The following is a 19,849-nucleotide window of genomic DNA, read 5'->3' on the forward strand; positions in this document are numbered from 1 at the left end:
TACAACAGGAATCTTCTGTAGCTATTTAAAACTAAAGAAGAACTGCTTTGTAGCATTGATGAGGAAAAAGCCCTAAAGTCTACTGTTACTGAAAAACAACACACCGGATGTAGAGCATGTTACAATTTGAGTATGTTACAGTTTGTGTAAAAAACAAGTAGGGGGGATACAGACACATATTTGTAGGTGCATGAAACATTTCAACTCTGCTGGGGAGCACCCCCCCCACACTTTATCTTCAGAAATGGAAACACACCACAGCACAAGTCCTTCCTTACTTCACCTATGAAACTGCTACATCTTACTGATCACTTTCTGTTTCAGCACTTGGAGATGGGCTCTGTCTTTGCCAAGGCTCCTGGAACTGCACTATATAGATACAGCATTTAGGAGTCCCCACCATGGCTCAGTGGTAACGAACCCGACTAATATCCATGAGGACTGGGGTTCGATCCCTGGCTTTGCTCAGTGCGTTAGGGATCTGGCACTGCTGTGGCTGTGGTGCAGGCTGGCAGCTGCAGCTCTAGTTCAATCCCTAGACTGGGAACTTCCATATGCCATGGGTGCAGCCCTAAAAAAGACAAAAAAAAAAAAAAAAAAAAAAAAAAAAAAAAAAAGAGTTCCTGGCGTGGCGTAGCGGAAACAAATCCAACTAGGAACCATGAGGTTGCAGGTTCGATCCCTGGCCTCGCTCAGTGGATTAAGGACCCGGTGTTGCCGTGAGCTGTGGTGTAGGTGGCAGACGCGGCTCAGATCCTGCATTGTTGTGGCTGTGGTGTAGGCCGGCGGCTGCAGCTCTGATTGGACCCCTAGCCTGGGAACGTCCATATGCCGTGGGTTTGGCCATAAAAAAAAAAAAAAAAAAAAAAAGATACACCATTGATCACACTCTTCAATCCACACTCTTCAGCATCCACCCTCCCCTGGCTATTTTGCAGAAAGGACTCAAGATCACCTTCACCTCCTTGTTGCTGGAGAAGGGGGTGGGGCGTGGGGGTTCAGGCCTTCCTAAGCCTTGGAAGCACTAGACACCCGCCCCTGACCACACCCTTCTTGAACGGCTCTTGGGGTCCCAGATGTCACACACACATGGTTTTCATCCTGCCTCTGAGCCTCTTTCTGGACTCTATCTTCTCCAAGCTCTGCTAGTTGCCTGGGGCCTGGATCCCCCCTCCCCCTACCCCCACCCCCACCCCCAGCTCATCCAGGCCTGTGGCTTTAAGTACCACCTACTTGCTGATGACCCTTGAAGTGGGTTTTCCAGTGCCAGCCCCCATATCAAACTGCAGACCTGACATCTCGGTTTGGCAGCCTGCGACCAGCTTCATGATCGCAGTGGCTAATGTGTGCAGAGCGTTGGCCCCACTCTTCTAAGGGCTTTATGTAAATTAAGTATTAATCTTTACAACTACCCTCTGAGGCAGGTAGATTATTATGCACTTTTTTTTTTTTTTTTTTTTTTTTGTCTTTTTGTCCTTTTCAGGGCCGCACCTGCGGCATATGGAGGTTCCCAGGCTAGGGGTCGAATCGGAGCTACAGCTGCCGGCCTACACCACAGCCCCAGCCACACAGGATCCAAGCCGCGTCTGCGACCTACACCACAGTTCACGGCAATGCCGGATCCTTCACCCACTGAGCGAGGCCAGGGGTCGAACCCGACACCTCAGGGTTCCTAGTCGGATTCGTTTCCAATTATGCACATTTTACAGATGAGGAAGCTCAGGCAGAGAGGTCGCAGCACATTCCCCAAGTCACTGGGAAAATGGTGCCGCTCAGATTCAAACCCAGGTAAATCCGATCTCAGACGACGCACTCTTCACCACTCTGCTCCTTAGCATGCCTAGAACTGAATTCTTTTTAAAAATATCAGTTAATCTACAGCTGTTCTGGGGGGGCATTTACTAAATGTCAGGCCCTGTAATAGGAACTGGGGAGACAGGGGTAAGCAAGACAAACCATCCCTTAAAAAAGGGACCAGCTCAGAGTTCCCTTTGAGGCTTAGCAATTAACGAACCTGACTAGTATCCGTGAGGACAAGGGTCCGATCCCTGGCCTCGCTCAGTGGGTTAAGGATCTGGTGTTGCTGGGGCTGTGGTGTAGGCCGGCATCACAGCTCCGATTTGACCCCTAGCCTGGGAACCTCCATATGCCGCGGATGCGGCCCTAAAAAGACCAAAAAAAGGGACCAGCTCTTCCCTTGGAACCTGCCCTTGGTCCCAGCTCCCTTCTTTATCACAGAAAATGCCTCAGCCACTGAAGTGCTTAAAGCAGAACCCGGGGGATGGGAGGGAAGGGGCCATCCAGACCTGTTCGCTTCCTCTCCCACCTGCTGGCAAGACTGAATCTACTCCCAAAAGTTCTATCTAGTGAGTCTGCTCTTCCCACTCTCCCAAATCTGCCTGGACCAGGGCACCACCTTCTTGCCTGGATCAGCATACAGGTTTATTAGTCCCGCTAGTCTCTGGGCTGCCACTCTCAGCCCCTCCAACCCATCCTCCAAGTGGCAGCTACAAAGGTTTTTTGGTTTGTTTGTTTTTTGTCTCTTTGCCTTTTCTAGGGCTGCACCCGCAGCATATGGAGGTTTCCAGGCTAGCGGTTGAATCGGAGCTGTAGCTGCCGGCCTACACCACAGCCACAGCCAACTTGGGATCCGAGCTGAGTCTGCGACCTACACCACAGCTCACGGCAACGCTGGATCCTTAACCCACTGAGCAAGGCCAGGAATCGAACCTGCAACCTCATGGTTCCTAGTTGGATTCGTTAACCACTGAACCACGACGGGAACTCCTACAAAGGTCTTTTGATTAAAAAAAAAAAAAGTTGCATATCACAACCCCAGTAGTTTCCACTGCACTTGGGACAAAACCCAAACTCTTGGAGTTCCCTGGTGGCTCAGTGGGTTGAGGATCTGGTGTTGTCACTACTGTGGCGAGGGTTCAATCCCTGGCCCCAGAACATCCACATGCCACAGTCGTGGCCAAAAAACCAAAACCAAACAAACAAAAACAAAACCCCAAACTCTTTAACAAGGCTTATCATCCCTGCCACCTCGTGGCTTGCCACTGTCTACCTCACCCTTTGACGGCCAGCACACAGGCTGTTGGTGGCCCCATAATAGGCTTTGAGTGTTCCTCCCTGGACTGTCATCTCCCCAAGACCATATGCTCTGTAAGGACAGGACCCACCATCACCGTATACGAAGTTGGTGTTGTATAAACGTGATGTGCTCGTGATGTTGTTCAAGATACACTCGTGGCACAGTGTCTGGCACATATAGATACATAAATAAATAAATCAATCAAACTTGATAGGAGTTCCCGCTGTGGCACAATGGAATTGGCAGCATCTCAGGAGCCCCGGGACGTAGGTTCGATCCCCAGCCCGGCACACTGGGTAAAGGATCTGGCATTGCCGCAGCTGTAGCTTAGGTGGCAACTGTGGCTCAGATCTGATCCCTGGCCCGGGAACTCCATAAGTCTCTGGGCAGCCAAAAAAAAAAAGGAAAAAAGAAAAAAAAAAACTTGATAAATAGTAAATGAATCGCTGCATGCCTAATACATTTTTGTGAACTCTGATCAATAGTCTGTATCACAGCCAGAGGAGACACGAGTTCAAGAGGGCAAGACAATGGTGGGCAAATGCTTCAGGAAAAGGGGGGAGGCACGGGCTTGCACAGAGTGGCTCTGTAGTTCTGGGGACAATCGAGATGGAAGAATGACACGGGAGGAGTCGTTATCCCCCGTTGCGGCTCAGGACCGAGTGGGATGCAAGGATACAGGTCCTTGTCAGAGAAGACAGGGTTCCTGGGTGCGCTGGCTGGGGGCGGGGCTCCGTCGTCCTCTCCTTGCTAAGGGCCACCAAATGTCAGCCCCAGGAGGTGAGAGAGGGATCGCCTAGCCACGAGCAGGATAGAGCCCACACCAGAAGCTCCTTCCTTTGCCTACTGCCAACCACTCGGTCCTGACTTGGTGGCAAAAGATCGAGACCTCCGTTCTTCTCGAGATCCTGAGACTCCGCAAGAGTGACCTTGGGCAGGTGGAGTTCTTCCCTCAATTCCACACCATGTGACTCTGAAAAGTAACTGTTATTTTGATGCCTTTGATAGCAAAGCCAGTCCTTTTAAAGGATGAATAATTCTTCCACAATAAAAATAGCTACTGCTTACTGAGGCCCTTGCTGCTTTCAGTTACTTTATTAGGGACACTTCCCAGTTACCACACGTAAGCCCCCCCCAAAAAAAAAATAATCCAATGGCCAGGTATTACGATTCACATTTTACAGCTGAGGAAACAAGCTCACAATTGCTCTCCCCAAATAGACAGCTAATCTAGCTGAGTTTGGCAACAGAGATTCTAGCCGACTCCAAACCCGGGCTCTTTCCGGTAAAGTATATTGTCTCCCACGCATAGGCACGGTCCCCCCAAATCTTAAACTCTTTCTGGGATCAGATCCTACATAGCTTCTCCAATCCTGTCCTTCTGGGGTCATCTTGACAGGTCGCCAACTGCAATCACTATCATAAAAGGAGTCTGTTTCTTTCTAGGACCAGCAGGTCTCAGCTGCTTGGTTCACCATGGGAACCTAAGAATGCATCCCCTGAATGCAGAGTTGCCTTCCTCCCAGGTAAGCGTTGCAAACGTGTGGGGCCAAGTTCAAGGGAAGGACTTCCTCCGCGGAACAAGTAGATGGTCTAGGTCTGCATGGAAAGTTTCTGTGCCTTCACCGGCACTCCGTGATGGCTCAGCATCTGGCCAGATCACAAACCACCTTGCCCTTCCGACTTCTGGGCCATGTTTCCCCCAGCTTTGGGCTTTGAGGAAGATTCCTCCGCTTTTACCATGAGGAGAGCTACAACAGGCAAGAGAGGGCTTTGGAAGAACCTACTGTACAGCCCTTCTGAAGCGCCTGAGTTTGGGAAAGAGGAGGGCCACTAGCCCTTTTCAGCTCTTGGAAGAAGCTAGGATTTATTAAGGGCTCGCTATTCACCAGGCACAGTTCTGGTCATTTTATATGCGTAACTAATCTCATTTCATACCGAAAATCACCCCAAAGTGAAGGTACTGTTATTACCCCCATTTCACAGATGAGGAAACTGAGGCTTGCCTCCTTGCCTGGACACTCAGCACCCGATTCCTAGAGCCTAAACTTTGATCCAAACAGCCTTTCTGACTCTCCAGGCGCCCGTGGTCAATGTCATTACTCTGCCTAGTTCCACAGGCACGTCGCAGTGGGTGCTTTATTCAGATCTAATGGAAATGGTCTTTGCTGTACCCCGGCATGCCAAAGAGATGCCCTCCCCCCGAGGGCACAACAGGTGGGACTGTGTCCCCTAGGTCCCTCTGAGATGCCACTTGTGTTCCGGAGCTTCCCAAGACGCAGGCGGTTCAGGGCGAGCGGAAGCCCTGGGGTGATCCCCCGGACCGAGTGGGGGGACCCCTGCCCGGCTCTCCTTGACAAAGCACGCTGGTCAGTCGATGGATGCCCTCAATGCCAGTGGCTGCGCAGGGACCTTCCTGACCTGCTCGCTGGCACAGAGAGCGCGGAGGAGGAAAGATCAATCTCCAAGATAATTTAGGTTCTGTCTTTCTTCAAACCAGCCTCTGTCCTCTGCTCTGGCTCTGACGACGGTGATTAATGTAATGTGCCACCGACTTTTTCCTCTGTCCGGCTTCTCCCTGGCTCTGGGGTTTATTTTACAGCCATTGCCAGAGTTTCTCCTCAGCGGAGAGTAAATACTCTGAGATTGGAGCACAGCCCTTGGTGTTACTCAGACGGCGTCCCAGGCGGCAGGTGGCACCGGGCCATTCCTGGAAGAGGTGACGCCACTGTTTAGGGTTCAATGCTAACCCACCACCTCCACCAACGGAAGCCTAATCTCTTAATTATTCTGAAAATACCAAAACTAAAGATTGCAGGGAAGGCAATTAATAGGATTCGTACGGTCTAGTCCTCATTTGTAATTATATATTATTATTTTTCTCCCTACTTTGTTCCCATAATGATTTAAGGCTGCTTCCAAGGATACACAAAACCCAGCAAAGATAAATAGAAGACGTGGAACGTGAATTATAATGTCAGGCCCGCTCACAACCTCTGCGCCCCGCTCCACATAATAGGCCCGAATTCATAACGCCGTTCAAAAATGAGGTAATTCTGCTCTTTTGGTGGCAACACTGGGCTCTTTGTAAAGCAGGGGGTGGAACGCGGTCATGAACGGACCGGGGAGGGCACGAGAGATCCCTTCGCTAAGGCGGCTCCCTCGGCGTGTGACCTTGGGCAAGTCACTCTCCCTCTGTGGACTGTGGGTTCTGAGGTCCTCAAATGTCTCCGCCCATCCCTGAGGCCTCCTCGGGCCCCCCTGCCCCCCGAGTCGTCACCTTCGTGCAGGCAGACGCTAACACTGCCCGGCTGGCATGAGGCCCCCTCGGAAGTGGTATTAGAGACATGGGTTTCCAGGAACCTCTCTCTCTCTCTCTCTCTCTCTCTCTCTCTCACACACACACACACACACACACACACACACACACACACACACGCCTTCCCAGCCCCTGGGACACTAGAACTTGCCTCCTCCTCCAAGGCAAGGAGCCCCTTCCAATCTTTAGCTAAGGAGACACTTCCAGGAGCGCGGCAGCCTGGAGGGTGGCCTTCCAGAGGCAAGGAGTCCCACAGGCCAGACCTGCTCTCTTGCCCTCCCTGGGGTGTGAGCCACTCTGCTCCCTCCTCTTGCAGTTCAAGTCCCTCTGAGAACCCGGCCCTCTAGATCCAGTCTCAGCTCCACTCCCTCGTAACCCCCACTGCCCCTCTGCTCATCCCTTGCAGCAACGAACACGATGCTTAGCATGTCCTTTGCACGAAACACCCCGTGTAGTCCTCTCCTCCACCCAAAGTCTCCATCACGCCTCTCCTGCCTCTGTGAGCGCTTTTCCAAGTGTTTCTGGAAGGATTCCACAGGCCAGAGGGGCTCTGGAGGCGCAGCTCTCCTCACTAGGCCTCCAGCTTGAGATGTTGGGAGGAGCAGTTTTAAAATGTGAGCCCACCTCAAAAGAACATGCACAATAAGATTCGATTTACATCAAGGTTTTTTTGTTTTGTTTTGTTTTTGAGGGCCGAATCTGCGGCATATGGAGGTTCCCAGGCTAGGGGTCGAATTGGGGCTGCTGCTATCAGCCTACACCACAGCCACAGCAACGCCAGATCCGAGCCTCCTCTGCGACCTACACCCCAGCTCACGGCAAGGCCGGATCCTTAACCCACTGAGCAAGGGCAGGGACCGAACCTGCAACCTCTTGGTTCCTAGTCGGATTCGTTAACCACTGCGCCATGATGGGAACTCCTACATCAAGTTTTAAAGCCAGTCTAAGGTGTCAGAAGTCAGGGTAGGGACTGTGGAGGAAGGGGGATAAGGGGGAGGGGCATGCCCCTTGGGGGGCACAACAGGGACTTCTGGGGGATGGGCTGGAAATAGGTGGTATCTTGATCTGGATGCCAGCTACAGGGGTGTGCCCAGCTTGTAAAGATTCATCAAGTTGTATATTTAGGATTTATACACGTGTCTGTGTGCTGCACTTCAGTAGAATCCTAACAAAATAAAAAATACAAAAAAAAAAATTGCAGTTCCATGGTGGCTCAGTGGGTGAAGGCTATGGCATTGTCACTGCTGTGGCTCTGGCCCCAGAATTTCTGCATACCACAGGTGTGGCCAAAAATAATCAGCTCCCACTGTGGTGCAATGGGATCGACGGTACCTCTAGAGCGCTGGGACCCTGGGACACAGGTTCAATCCCTGGTCTGGCACGGTGGGTTAAGTTCCAGCGTTGCCACAGCTGGGGTGTAGGTTGCAACTGTGGCTCAGATCTGATCCCTGGCCTGGGAGCTCCATATGCCACAGGGCGGCCAAAACAAGGAAAAAAAAATTTGTATATATATAAAAGAGGAGTTCCTGAGGTAGTGCAGGGGGTTAAGAATCTGACTTTAGGAGTTCCCGTCGTGGCGCAGTGGTTAACGAATCCGACTAGGAACCATGAGGTTGCGGGTTCGGTCCTTGCCCTTGCTCAGTGGGTTAACGATCCGGCGTTGCCGTGAGCTGGGGTGTAGGTTGCAGACGCGGCTCGGATCCCGCGTTGCTGTGGCTCTGGCGTAGGCCGGTGGCTACAGCTCCGATTAGACCCCTAGCCTGGGAACCTCCATATGCTGCGGGAGCGGCCCAAGAAATAGCAAAAAGACCAAAAAAAAAAAAAAAAAAAAAATTCTGACTTTAGCAGGTCAGGTCATTTCGAGGGCGTGGGTTTGATCCCCGGCCCAGATCATTGGATTAAAGGATCCAGCATTGCCACAGCTGCAGCATAGTTTGCAGATGCATCTCAGATTCAATCCCTGGCCCAGGATAGGTCATGGGTGTGGCTATTTAAAAAAAAAAAAAAGTAAAGAAACTGAGGAAGAATAAGGCTTATAATTGAATGCAAGCTCTGGGCAGGAGACCTGGCTACAGGAGAGTGGGGGTCCCCAAGTGGAGTGTGGGTGGGAGGGGAGGGCAGTAAGGTTGTTCTAGAGACAGCCAGGAATCACCGTTTAAAATCACAGGAACAGAGGAATTTCCGTTGTGGTATAGCAGAAATGAATCGGACTAGGAACCATGAGGTTGTGGGTTCGATCCCTGGCCTCGCTCAGTGGGTTAAGGATCCAGCGCTGACGTGAGCTCTGTTGTTGCAGATGCGGCTCAGATCCCTTGTTGCTGTGGCTGTGGCGTAGGCCGGCACCCGCAGCTCCAATTCAACCCCTAGTCTGGGAACTTCCAGATGCTGGTGTGGCCCTAAAAAGCAAAAAAAATTTAAAAATTAAAAAAAAAAAATCGCAGAAACAAACTTTCTGCTCCACCATAGAAGTGAGTCGAGAAAACGATGCACCAGGCAGATGAGTCATGTTTGGGGTGAGAATTGACAGTGCAGCTTCACCGGAGCAGAAAGTAGGCAGCATTAGCAGGTGTCCACTCCCCTTGATCCCGCCTTTCCTGCCACCTTCCTCTCCTCTGCAGGAACTTCCTTCCATCCAAACCGAACTTTCCATTGTCCCCTAAACAGGTGAGCCTTTCCCCATTGTTGCCCATGAATGGTCTCCTCCACGAACCTTTCCCCCTTCCTTCCTCTTAACCCCGCTTCTTCTCCCTGGTCCCCACCAACCACCTGGTCATAACAGCCAGCTAGGCCCAGAATGCTGTCCAGGGACCTGAGAGTCACCTCTGACTGCCCCGACCACCTCACCCCTCTAACCTGACCCATCTCCAAATCCCGCTTTCTTTCCACCTCGAGTCAACCGTTCCCTCGACATCCAGAGCCTGCCTCGCACAATCTCTTGCCTAAGTCCTGGCAGTGACCTCCTGACTGGTCCCCCTCCCCACTCCTGCCCTTCTGCCATCCATTTCCAGCACAGCAGCCAACAGCAACGACCATCCCCACACATACTGACTGCTATTGGGCACCAGGTAACCTTCTGGGCACTCAGCACACTCTGGGGAGCAAAGTGGATGCCGGTCCTGAGGTGCTTCTATTCCAGCAGGAGGGAGATGGATGATAGACAATGAATTCCTCCGACACTAGAGTGATACTCACCATGGAAAGAAAAGTGGGAGCAGGGAAGGGCCAGCGGGAGGGCGGGGGCGGGGAGAAGGTTGCAGGATTCAGGGGTAGCTAGGGGAACCCTCTTTGAGAAGGTGAGATGTGAGCAAAGACTCAAAGGAGGTGAGGCAGTGAGCCAAGAGGATTTCCAGAGGTAGAGAGTTGCAGGTGGAGGCAGAGCCAGTGCAAAGGCCCTGTGGCAGGAGAGTGCCACGTGTAAGGAACAACCAGGATTCCAGGGTGGCCAGAGTGTAAAGCAGGAGGATGGTACCCCCACAGCTTTCACTATCAAGATGAAGAGGAAAACCCTTGGCCAGCCCGCCAGGCCCGGCCCTTCAGATCTTTGCTCTAGGCTTCTGTTTCCAGCCCCTTCCCACATCTGGGCTGTCCCGGGAGCCTGCCCGGATCCACCTTCTCTCCACCCCCCTTTGCTAGTCATCGAGCGCTCTGCCCACACAGCATTTCCTCCAAGACACGTTCCCCCAGCGGGGTTAGGCCCCCAGCTTCAGCCTCTCAAAGCACCCGGCCTTCCCCGACACCGCAGGCCTCATCAGTTCATGGCGATCTCTCATGAGGTCTGTAATTAGTTCACTCGGTTCATCGCATCTCGGACAGGTGTTTACTCTGTGCCAAGCACTGTCCTGGGTGCCAGGGCACCGTGGAGGACAGGACTGACAGGGTCCCTGTCCTAAGGGAGACGGACCATAAACACAAAGCAAATAGGGAAGGTAACTTCAGACGATGAGACGTGCTGCAGATGAAACAGGGCGGCATGGCTCCAAGGGGCAAGGACGGCCAGGGAGGCTTCATCTGAGGCCTGACTTCTGAGCTGGGGGTGGAGGGCGGTGGGCCGATCTATGGGGACGGGGGGCGCTCCAGGCAGCTGAAGGCCAAGTGCACAGGTGCAGCGAATTACGCCTGCCCTTGAACTATTGGAGCAGGAGAAGGATGGCCTGGGTGGCTGGAGCCGAAGGGGCCCGTTTCTCCAGCTAGAAGGGCCATCCCACAAGGCCCAAGACCCCTTGTGTTTCCTCTGTGGCTGCCTCCTCTGGGGCTCGCTCACTTCTCCCCTACGCCCAAACCTCAGAACCTTCGCTTGAGCTCTTTAGATGGTTGGCTCGGGGCCAGGCAACCCCTTGAAATGGTGCAAAAATGGTGGCCTCCGTGCCTGTGTCCATTTTCCTGGGGGCGCGTGCATCCAAGTCCAGAGGCTCTGAGACCTGACCCTCAACAACATTTATGAAACAGTGACTCGAACCCCTGGCTTTGCAGCGGCAGATGCGCAAACTGAGGTTTAGAGGACAGCATCCCCGGCTTCCCGTCAGGCCGCCAGATGCCAGGCCATGCGATCCACCCGATCTGTCCGTGAGAAGCCAGGGTGGGCCCTTTCCCGGGCACTTGCAGCCTCACAGCCTCAAGCGACTGGCTCCCCGGCGGCCCCTTCCTTTTGGTTGTTCTTGCTTTAATCTCCCCCCTCCTCAGATTATGCAGTCCTGAGTGCAAGATGAGCTTGTTGGAATTTTTTTTTTAAGAACATTCCTTTCTTTGTTCCTGTTTTTATGGCCACACCCGCGGCATATGGACGTTCCCAGGCTAGGAGTCGAATCGGAGCTGCAGCTGCCAGCCACAGCCCCACCAGCGCCAAAGCACACCTGCAACCTACACCACAGCTTGCCGCAACGCCAGATCCTTAACCCACTGAGTGAGGCCAGGGATCGAACCTGCATCCTCATGGATACGAGTCGGCTTTCTTAACCCGCTGAGCCGCAGCGGGAACTCCTCTCCCTCTCTCTCTCTCTTTTTTCCTTTTAATTGGCCACCCGGAGGCAAGTGGAGTTCCCTGACCAGGGAATCAGATCCAAGTCACAGTTGCGAGCTACACTGCCGCTGTGGCAACACCAGGTCCTTAACCCGCTGCCCTGGGCCAGGGATCAAACCTGCGTCCCAGCGCTCCCAAGATGCCGCCGATGCCATTGCACACTTCCAACTGAGGGGCCCCATGAGCACCACCAGCTACCCAGTCAGCTCCTTCCTCTTCCACCCAAAGGACCACGGAAGCCACCACGTGGGGCGTTAACTGGCTTGTGGTCAGGCCTGTGGCTGGATATTCTCAGCAGCCTTCGGCCGGCTCTCCCCAGAATCGCAACTCCCCTGTCACCAAGGCTTAGATCCCTCCCGGCCAGGGCAGGGAAGCTCTCTGTTTCCAAGCAGACAGGTCAGAGCCCGAAGCGAAGTGAAGTGTGCTTGCTTCTGAGGCCCACAGCCCAGCCGTCACACTTGGCCAGCCGCTGCCCACGGTTGCCGGGGCCTGACGAGCAGCCGGGCTGTCGGGAGAAGGTGTTCTGACAGCAGAAGCGCTCAGCTCGGCAGGAGCTCTTGGCCACAGCCGAGCGGTTAGTGCGGTTGACCTCTCTCCTGGGCCCAGGGGCCACTCTGAGGCTGGGGACTCTCAGACACTGGCTGATCCTCCTTTCCCCAGGTCGAAGGCGTCCACTGCGGGTCAAACAACTCTTATTCACTTATTTATTTATTTAGCTGTGCCCGAGACCTGTGGAAGTTCCCGGGCCAGGGATCAAACCCTTGTCACAGCAGCAACCAGAGCCACAACAGTGGAAACTCTGGTCCTTAACTTGCTGAGCCAGCAGGGTACTCTAAGCAGCAATCTTTAAAAAAAAAGGGGGGGGGAGGTCCTGGGGATCAGAAATCCCCATTTTTGGCTCTTTCCTGAAATTCCTCAGTGAAGTCCCCTTCTGGATGAACCCAGGACTCCCACTCTAGAGGGGACCTCACATCGGGCCTGCCCGCTCCCAAGCTGTGTGGGCAGTGGTGGGGTGGGGATGGGGCAGGGTGAGAGGGGGACTTGGGGACCCTCCAGCAGGGCAGCGTGCACGGGGAGGGCAGCGGAGAGTCAGGAGCGGAGCTCCCGTCACGTAAGCGCCGGGGTGTGTGTGTGCGTGGGTGTGAGTGTGAAGGTTTCTGCACGTTTACCCTCCGTTCGCGGGGGGTGTTCAGAAGCAGAACTCAGGGCACCTTCCTGCAGGATTGCTGCTCTGGCCACGGCTGGTGGCTTTGTCAGCCTTTTCTGGTGGCTGCCACCACCTCCTCGTCCCTGAGCTGCGCCGTGTGCTCCATCGGAGCTGCAAATAATCCAGGACTTGCCCTCTCCCAAGGCCGCACCCTTTCTCCCGGGTTGCTTCCACACGTTCTCATTTCTCTTGGCGTGGCTGGGGCTGCACATGCGGCTGTTGTCTTCACTTGTCTGGCTCCTGAAGTGCAGGGGCGCAGCCAGGGAGGAGAGGCGGCCTGAGGCGCAGGACAGCTCCCCTGGTGTGTGTGGGTCGGGGGAGGGGAGTCGGGGTGGGGGGAGGCAGAGATGCTTCCTCGACCCCAGCATCACTGCTCCACAGCAGATAAAATTCAGGTTCACTCTCAGAACCCCGGGTCTGTGAGGGTGCCCCGGGGTGAGCAAGGGCAGCTGCGGAATGGATTTAGAGGGAGGCCAGGGGCCTCGGAGGAGAGAGTGAGCAGCAGATCAACCACACTTTAATAAAGAAGAAGGAGGAGGAGAGAGAAGACGGGCAAGAGGAAGTGGAAGAAAAAGAAAAACACAGAAAAAGTAAGGTGACAGTTTCTTTTCTTTTGTCTTTTTAGGGCCGCACTCTCGGCATATGGAGGTTCCCAGGCTAGGGGTCGAATCAGAGCTGTAGCCACCAGCCTACACCACAGCTCACTGCAACGCTGGATCCTTAACCCATGGAGCGAGGCCAGGGATCTCGTGTCCTCACGGATGTTAGTTGGGTTTGTCACTGCTGAGCCACAAGGGGAACTCCGGGCAATAACTTCTTTAAAAGCGGGGGGGGGGGGGGCACCAGAGAAGCTGACAGGAAAACATTCCAAACCCCCACTGGGCTCTTGGTGACTTTGGGATTTGAGGACTGGGGGAATTGTTGAGCTGGGGGTTAAGGGGGCGATGACGATTCTGTAATCAGCTCTGTTTACAGAAGCTTATTAACCACCCCCTGTGTATGTCAGCATTATGGGAAGGAGACTGCCCTGAGAAAGACAAGTATCAGGCCAGATTTAAGATGAAGGGGTTGGTGTGGGGAGGGGATGGGGCTTGGGGTGCTAAAGGCAAGTGGGGCCAGCCTGGCTTGTCCTGTCCTGGGAGGCTGCCACACCATCCACTCAAGGCCAGGGGAGCCAGTGACACAGGCGCGTGAGGTCCCTGGCACCTGCTGTGCTCCCGGCAGGGATGCATGAGGGACAGCGGCCCTGGGGAAGATACATGTTTGCTGAAGAGAACGAGTCTGGAGGGTTTAAGCGCCTGGAGTTGGCGTTTTTCCTCACTAACCTCACATGGGCAGGTAATAAAGACAGCAGAGAAAGAAATACTGGCAGCTGGCATGTTTGAGCACTCACTGCGGTCGGGCACTGTAAGGTCTCGTGCAGTAGACGAAAGATGGCCACAACGTCTTTGTAACTCCTCCCACTGAAAGGGTGTGTTATGGGCTGAATTGTGTCCCCCCCCTCCACATTTAGTGATCCCAACCTGTAGTGGTTCAGAATGTGACTGTGTTAGGAGTTAGGGTCTTTTTTTTTTTTTGCCACACCCGTGGCATATGGAAGTTCCCGGGCCAGGGACTGAATCCCAGCCACCACTGTGACCTATGCTGCAGCTGTGGCAATGCTAGATCCTTAACCCGCTGTGCTGGGGATTGAACCTGTGCCTCCACAGCAACCTGAGCTGCTGCAGTTGGATTCTTAACCCATTGTGCCACAGCAGGAACTGCTAGAATTAGGGTCTTTAAAGAGGTAATTAAGTTAAAACATGTCATCATTAAAAACGAGGTCACGCGGGTGGCCCCTAATCCAAACTGACTGGTCCTTATAAGAAGAGGAGATATGGGAGTTCCCTGTGGCTCAGCGGTTCAGACCCTGACATAGTGTCTGTGAGGTTGGGGGTTCGATCCCTGGCCCCGCTCCGTGGGTTAAGGATCCCACGTTGCCGCAAGGTTGCAGATGCGGCTCGGATCCTGAGTTGCTGTGGCTGTGGTGTAGGCCGGCAACTGCAGCTCTGATTTGACCCCTAGCCTAGGAACTTGCATATACCGCAGGTGTGGCAAAAGAAGAGGAGAGATGGACACAGACACACACAGAGGGAAGACCACTGAAGCCATAGTTAGAAGGTGGCCACCTACGAGCCAAGGAGACAGGCCTTAGAAGAATCCACCCTGCCAACCCTTGAGCTTAGATTTCCAGCCTCCCCAACTGTGAGGCAGTACATTTCGGTGGTTTCAGGCACTGCAGTGCTTTGTTATGGCAGCCCTAGCAGACTAACACAGGTTGGAAGCTATGTCCCCTCTCTAGAGGCTGGGCTGGCCTGGTGACTCGCTCTAACCAAAAGAATGCAGCAGAAGTGAGACTACGTGACTTCTGAGGCAAGGCCTTAAGAGACCTGCTTCATCCTCTGAGGCAGTACTGAAAATGCCACATAAGGAGGCCAGGCTTGTGTATTAAAGGACTCAAGGTGACAGGGTAAAGAGCTACCATTCACCCCTCAGCTGAGAGCAGGCAGTAACTGGCAGACTGTGCACGAGGCCGTCTTGGGTCTCCCCTGAGGTGAGTGAGCTGCGTGAATGAGCCCAGCCAACCCACTCGACAGTGAGGAAGAAGAAACTGTTATCTTAAGCCATTACATTTTGGGGTTTGTTACCCAGCAGTAACTGACCAATACATCTCATTGAGACATCCTGTAGAAAGGTTTCCATCCAAAAGTTTAAGGAGAATGTTCTCGTAAGGATTGGGCAAAGCCCTCCATTAAATGGGAAAAACCTTTATCTGAAACTCTTCACTCAGCTACCTCTGGGTTGACCCCGCACTGTGTCTGCACCTGCTGTTTCTAATTCGGGGGGCACAGCATGGGGTACCTCTGAGGAAGTCAAGGAGGCAGGCAGAGCTTTCTCTGAGTTATCAAGGGAGGGGAAAGATCTCCATTCTTTAGCCACCGACAACAATCGGCTGCCTACCCAGGTCAAATCCCCGATGTCGTTTAACCAAACAGCTTCTGGATACGCAGCCATAGAATCACTCTGGAAATAGCCACCATTTATTAAGCACCTATTAAGTGCTAGGTGCATACTTAATGCATTCCCATAATGGAAGTATGGTCAAAACAAGTCACTAACCACAGTTGCTACCCTCTCGTTGCCGAGGAAACTGAGTCTCAGGGAGGTTAAGGAGCTCTCCTGAAGTCACAAAGCTGATGCCCCGGACCTGCATATGGGTGGTGTTTCCTCTCTCCCCCCCCACCCTACCCCACCCCCAGGCTTGATGCTTAAGGAGAGTGAGGGTTTTTCCCTGACTGAATAGAAATAGGAGGAACCAGTCTATAAGGAGGAGGCGGGCCAGGCTTGTAAGGGAGAAGCAGGGTGGAGCCATCTGGAAAAGCCCCAGGGAGCAGGCGAGGCAGTCCAGGGCAGTCTGGACGCGGAGGAGCTGGGAGGCCTTGGGGTTGTGGGGGCGGGGAGCTCTCCTTACTTGGGGGGCAGGAAGGGGCTTCGGGAACACACCCCCATAGCAGGCGGCCTGCCACCACCCTCCCTTGGGGCTCCTGCTGGAAGACTCCACCCCCCTGGGGCAAGGCCCCAGGCTCCCCTCACTCCTAACCCCCGGGGCGCCTGGGGTGGGGAGGGCTGCCAAGTCCTTAATCTGCACCCCTTCATTTTTGCCTCATGGCAACACTTCAAAGTGGGCACCTCACTCTCCCCGTTGTACAGATGGGGAAACAGAGGCCTGGAGCCGTGAGAAGATGAGCAGCCTGCAGCATGACCTCCCCTGGCCTCTGAGACCTGCCCGGCTGCGGACTCCTGACTACTCACACCCGTGTGTCATTCACTGGGGCACGTGGTGTGTGTCCACCCATCTGCTCTCCTTGGCTGGCATCACGGGGGCCTGTGGGCCGTTTCCCGCCCTCAGCACAGTGTCGGCCACATAGGAGGAGCCTAAGGATGTGAGCTCTGGTGGCTAAACTGTGGCCGGGCTTGGCAGCTCCGAGCGGGCTCTGAACAGCACGGTGGCCCGATGTGAGGCGAGTGGTGCTGATGAGGGAGCTGAGGGAGCCCCAGAAGGAAAAAGCAAGCAGCCCAGAGGGAGCAGCGCCCGAAGACCACCCAACACAGGCCCCACTGCGACAGGGATCAAGGGTCAGTCACCTTCCCAACCAACAGTTCATCGGAGCAGACGCATGACGGCCCCTCCCTCTCCTGTCCGGCCTTCCCAGGGGAGCCTGGGGGACAGATCTTAGACACTCTGGCACCAACGGGAGCCCAGCCTCCCTTTTCATGGTGACTTATCCAGAGGCACCCTTGTTTTGTTTGTTTGTTTGTTTGGGATAAAAGACACACATTCCTGGGTTTTGTTTGTTTGCTTGTTTCTTAGGACAGAGGCACCCTTGAATGCAGCTCTGGAAAGCAAGCCACCCCCCACTTTCCCCTGGGACCCGAGGGTCTTCCTTGGACTTCTCAGCTCCCCGCCTCTCTCCAGAACTGGGGTGAGGCAAGCCAGGGCAGAGACGGGGACCCACTTCTGAACAGGAGGAGGGAGAACCACACCCACAAGAGCCCCTCTCTGCCTGCCTTCTACTCAGCTGCTGTCCCAACACAGACGGGCCTCCCCAGGGCCCCGCACCAGGGCATTCATTTGTCCTGAAGACATGGTGTCCTCAGCTGGGCATTCCCTTCGGGAGCCCAAGAAGCTGCCAGTTGAGCCCAGGCACGGGGTCAGGGCTGATACGGGGTCTCTGGGAACCACGGGAGACCTTGTGTACCCAACACCCACCAGTGGGGAACCGCAAAGGGCCCCGCTGCTGCCCTGAACGGACCGTCCCAAGGGTCTGAAAGTGACTAGAAACCGAGAAAGACCGTCCCTTCGCTCCATCCAGACAGCCCCGTAGACACGAAAAAATGCAACTGGAAATCTGGCACCTGGCACCGACTGCGCCATGGGAGCTCCTGGGCCTCAAACCAGAAGAGGAATTCACCTTTGTCCGCAGGTGTTCAAAGGCGTCGTCTCACGGAATCCTTATCACACCTCCACGAGATACCGAGGCAGCCGTACACACGTGTGTGGGTTATTTGACGCTCTTCCCACCAAGGGGTGGGGAAGTGCGGGTGGGCTCAGGACCGCTTTGAACACCACAGGAGTGATGCTGTGAGACTTTGAAGACCGAGTCAGAAAAAGGCCAGGCGGCTTCCTCCTGGCCCTCTTGGGGCATCTATTCTGAGATGAGTCAAAAAGAAGGCAACGGCCATGGCTGGGTAGATGCCCCGGTTGACAGCACAGCTGAGCTCCCAGACAATGGAGACAGTCCCCTGACAGCCCTGTGGGCGCGCCGTCCTGGACCTCCTTCAGATGGCTGCAGGCCAGGTTGATTTGGACGGTAACTCCCGACGAGAACCACTCAGCTGAGCCCCTTCCCAGAATCGGGACCAAAATAAAACAGATTTGCGAGAGGTGAGGTAATTTGTTGATAAATGACCAACACACCTGGGGTCACTGGCTGTACCAAAGCCAGACCCGCAGTGAGGTTCTTACTTCAAAGAAGGGGGGGTGGAGGAACTGGTCTATCGTCACACACCCAGTAAGTGGAAGAGTGAAGACTTCAAACTTGGAGTTCCCATCAGGGCTCAGTGCTTAACGAACCTGACCAGTATCCATGAGGACGCAAGTTCGATCCCTGGCCTCACTCAGTGGGTTAAAGATCCGGCGTGGCCGTGAGCTGCGGTGTAGGTTGCAGACTCGGCTCGGATCCCGCGTGGCTGTGGCTGTGGGGTAGGTCGGTGGCTACAGCTCCGATGAGACCCCTAGCCTGGGAACCCCCATGTGCCGCAGGTGCGGCCCTAAAAAGACAAAAACAGAGACTCAAACTCTGTGTCTCCAAATCCAAAACGTTTTATCGCAGCCCTTCGTCACCGTGTCCCCGACCGTGTCTCACTTCCTAGAAGAGGACATTCTGTACAGAAGCAACTCATCTTCAAATCTCGAGGTGCGGCAGCGGTGGCCGTGGTGAGGGTTAAAGCTAGAGATGCCAGGCCCCACCACAGGCCTTGTGAGTCAGGCCAGGCCCCCTGCATTCACTGCCGACACTCCAGGGGACACTGGGGCAGTCAGTGGGTCAACCAACCAGTGGGCCCCGCGGCTCGGCCAGGTTCTCATAGACAATTAAGAGGGGGCCAGCAAGCTTTTCTTCCAAACATACTCAGGGTCAGGAAATCACTCGCCCGTACGTGCTCATCTGATGAAATCGAGACTTTCTTGATCCTATCAAGTGAGAAGTCTTTTCCAGCCCCACACGCCTAAGAGACAGAGCCTAACGGGCGTGTTAGCAATCAATAAGCGTGTCATGGGCAAATGGTGTGTGAGAACACCTTGCAAGACAGGCTGGGCCTTGCCCTCTAAGGACGTACAGCTGAGCTGTGGAGATAAGGCGTAACGGAGCAGAGATTCCCCTTGTGGCTCCTTGGCGTACAAACCCGACTAGGATCCATGAGGATGAGGGATCCCCGGCGTCGCTCAGTGGGTTAAGGATCGGGCGTTGCCCTGAGCTGTGGTGTAGTCGCAGATGCAGCTCGGATCCCGCGTGGCTGTGGCTGTGGCTGTGGTGTAGGCCGGCGGCTACAGCTCCGATTCGACCCCTAGCCTGGGAACCTCCATGTGCCGCAGGTGCAGCCATGCAAAGAAAAAAAAAGAAAAAGATGTAACCGAGCAACCAGAGGATCCGTTTTATGGCTGTGACAATAGACACAAAGGCCACTGGGAGCATTGCACTGAAATGTAGTCTGGGAGGGCTCCGTGGAGGAGGTGTGCCTGGAGCTGGGTGAACAAGATTACTCCAGGTCGGGGGCCCAGGGACTGAGGCTCCCTCAGAGGGCAGAGCGGCTAGGAGGGCCTGGCGGGGGGGGGGGGGGGCAGAGGGAAGCCTGGGCAGCCTGGTGGGTGTGCTCATGGTGTATGGAAGGCAGTGTAGAGCGGGACCAGATTGGTGGTGGTTGGGGGCAGGGGGACAGGTTTGAGGCTTGATACAGATTTTTATTTTCTGTTTCCAAAAGGCTATCTGTCATTAATGACCAAGGACCACATTTCAGCTTTTCCTGACAAGTAAGAAAACCACACACTTTTTTTTTTTTTTTTTTTTTTTGCCATGCCTGTGGCATGTGGAAGTTCCCAGGCCAGGGATG

The 19,849-nt window shown here is 54.3% G+C and overlaps 1 protein-coding gene and 1 long non-coding RNA gene across 5 annotated transcripts in view; one reads left to right on the forward strand and one right to left on the reverse strand.

Annotated features, from left to right (window-relative positions):
• The window catches only part of BCOR (BCL6 corepressor), a 123,001-nt gene that overhangs the window by 59,975 nt on the left and 43,177 nt on the right, over nucleotides 1-19,849 (reverse strand). The window lies entirely within an intron of this gene.
• Nucleotides 4,385-18,346, forward strand: LOC106506946. The gene is made up of 3 exons (XR_002340540.1): nucleotides 4,385-4,623; nucleotides 6,009-6,147; nucleotides 16,391-18,346. It is a non-coding gene; the product is annotated as an uncharacterized LOC106506946 (long non-coding RNA).

Source organism: Sus scrofa, chromosome X (assembly GCF_000003025.6).
Source record: "Sus scrofa isolate TJ Tabasco breed Duroc chromosome X, Sscrofa11.1, whole genome shotgun sequence".
Lineage (NCBI taxonomy): Eukaryota > Metazoa > Chordata > Mammalia > Artiodactyla > Suidae > Sus > Sus scrofa.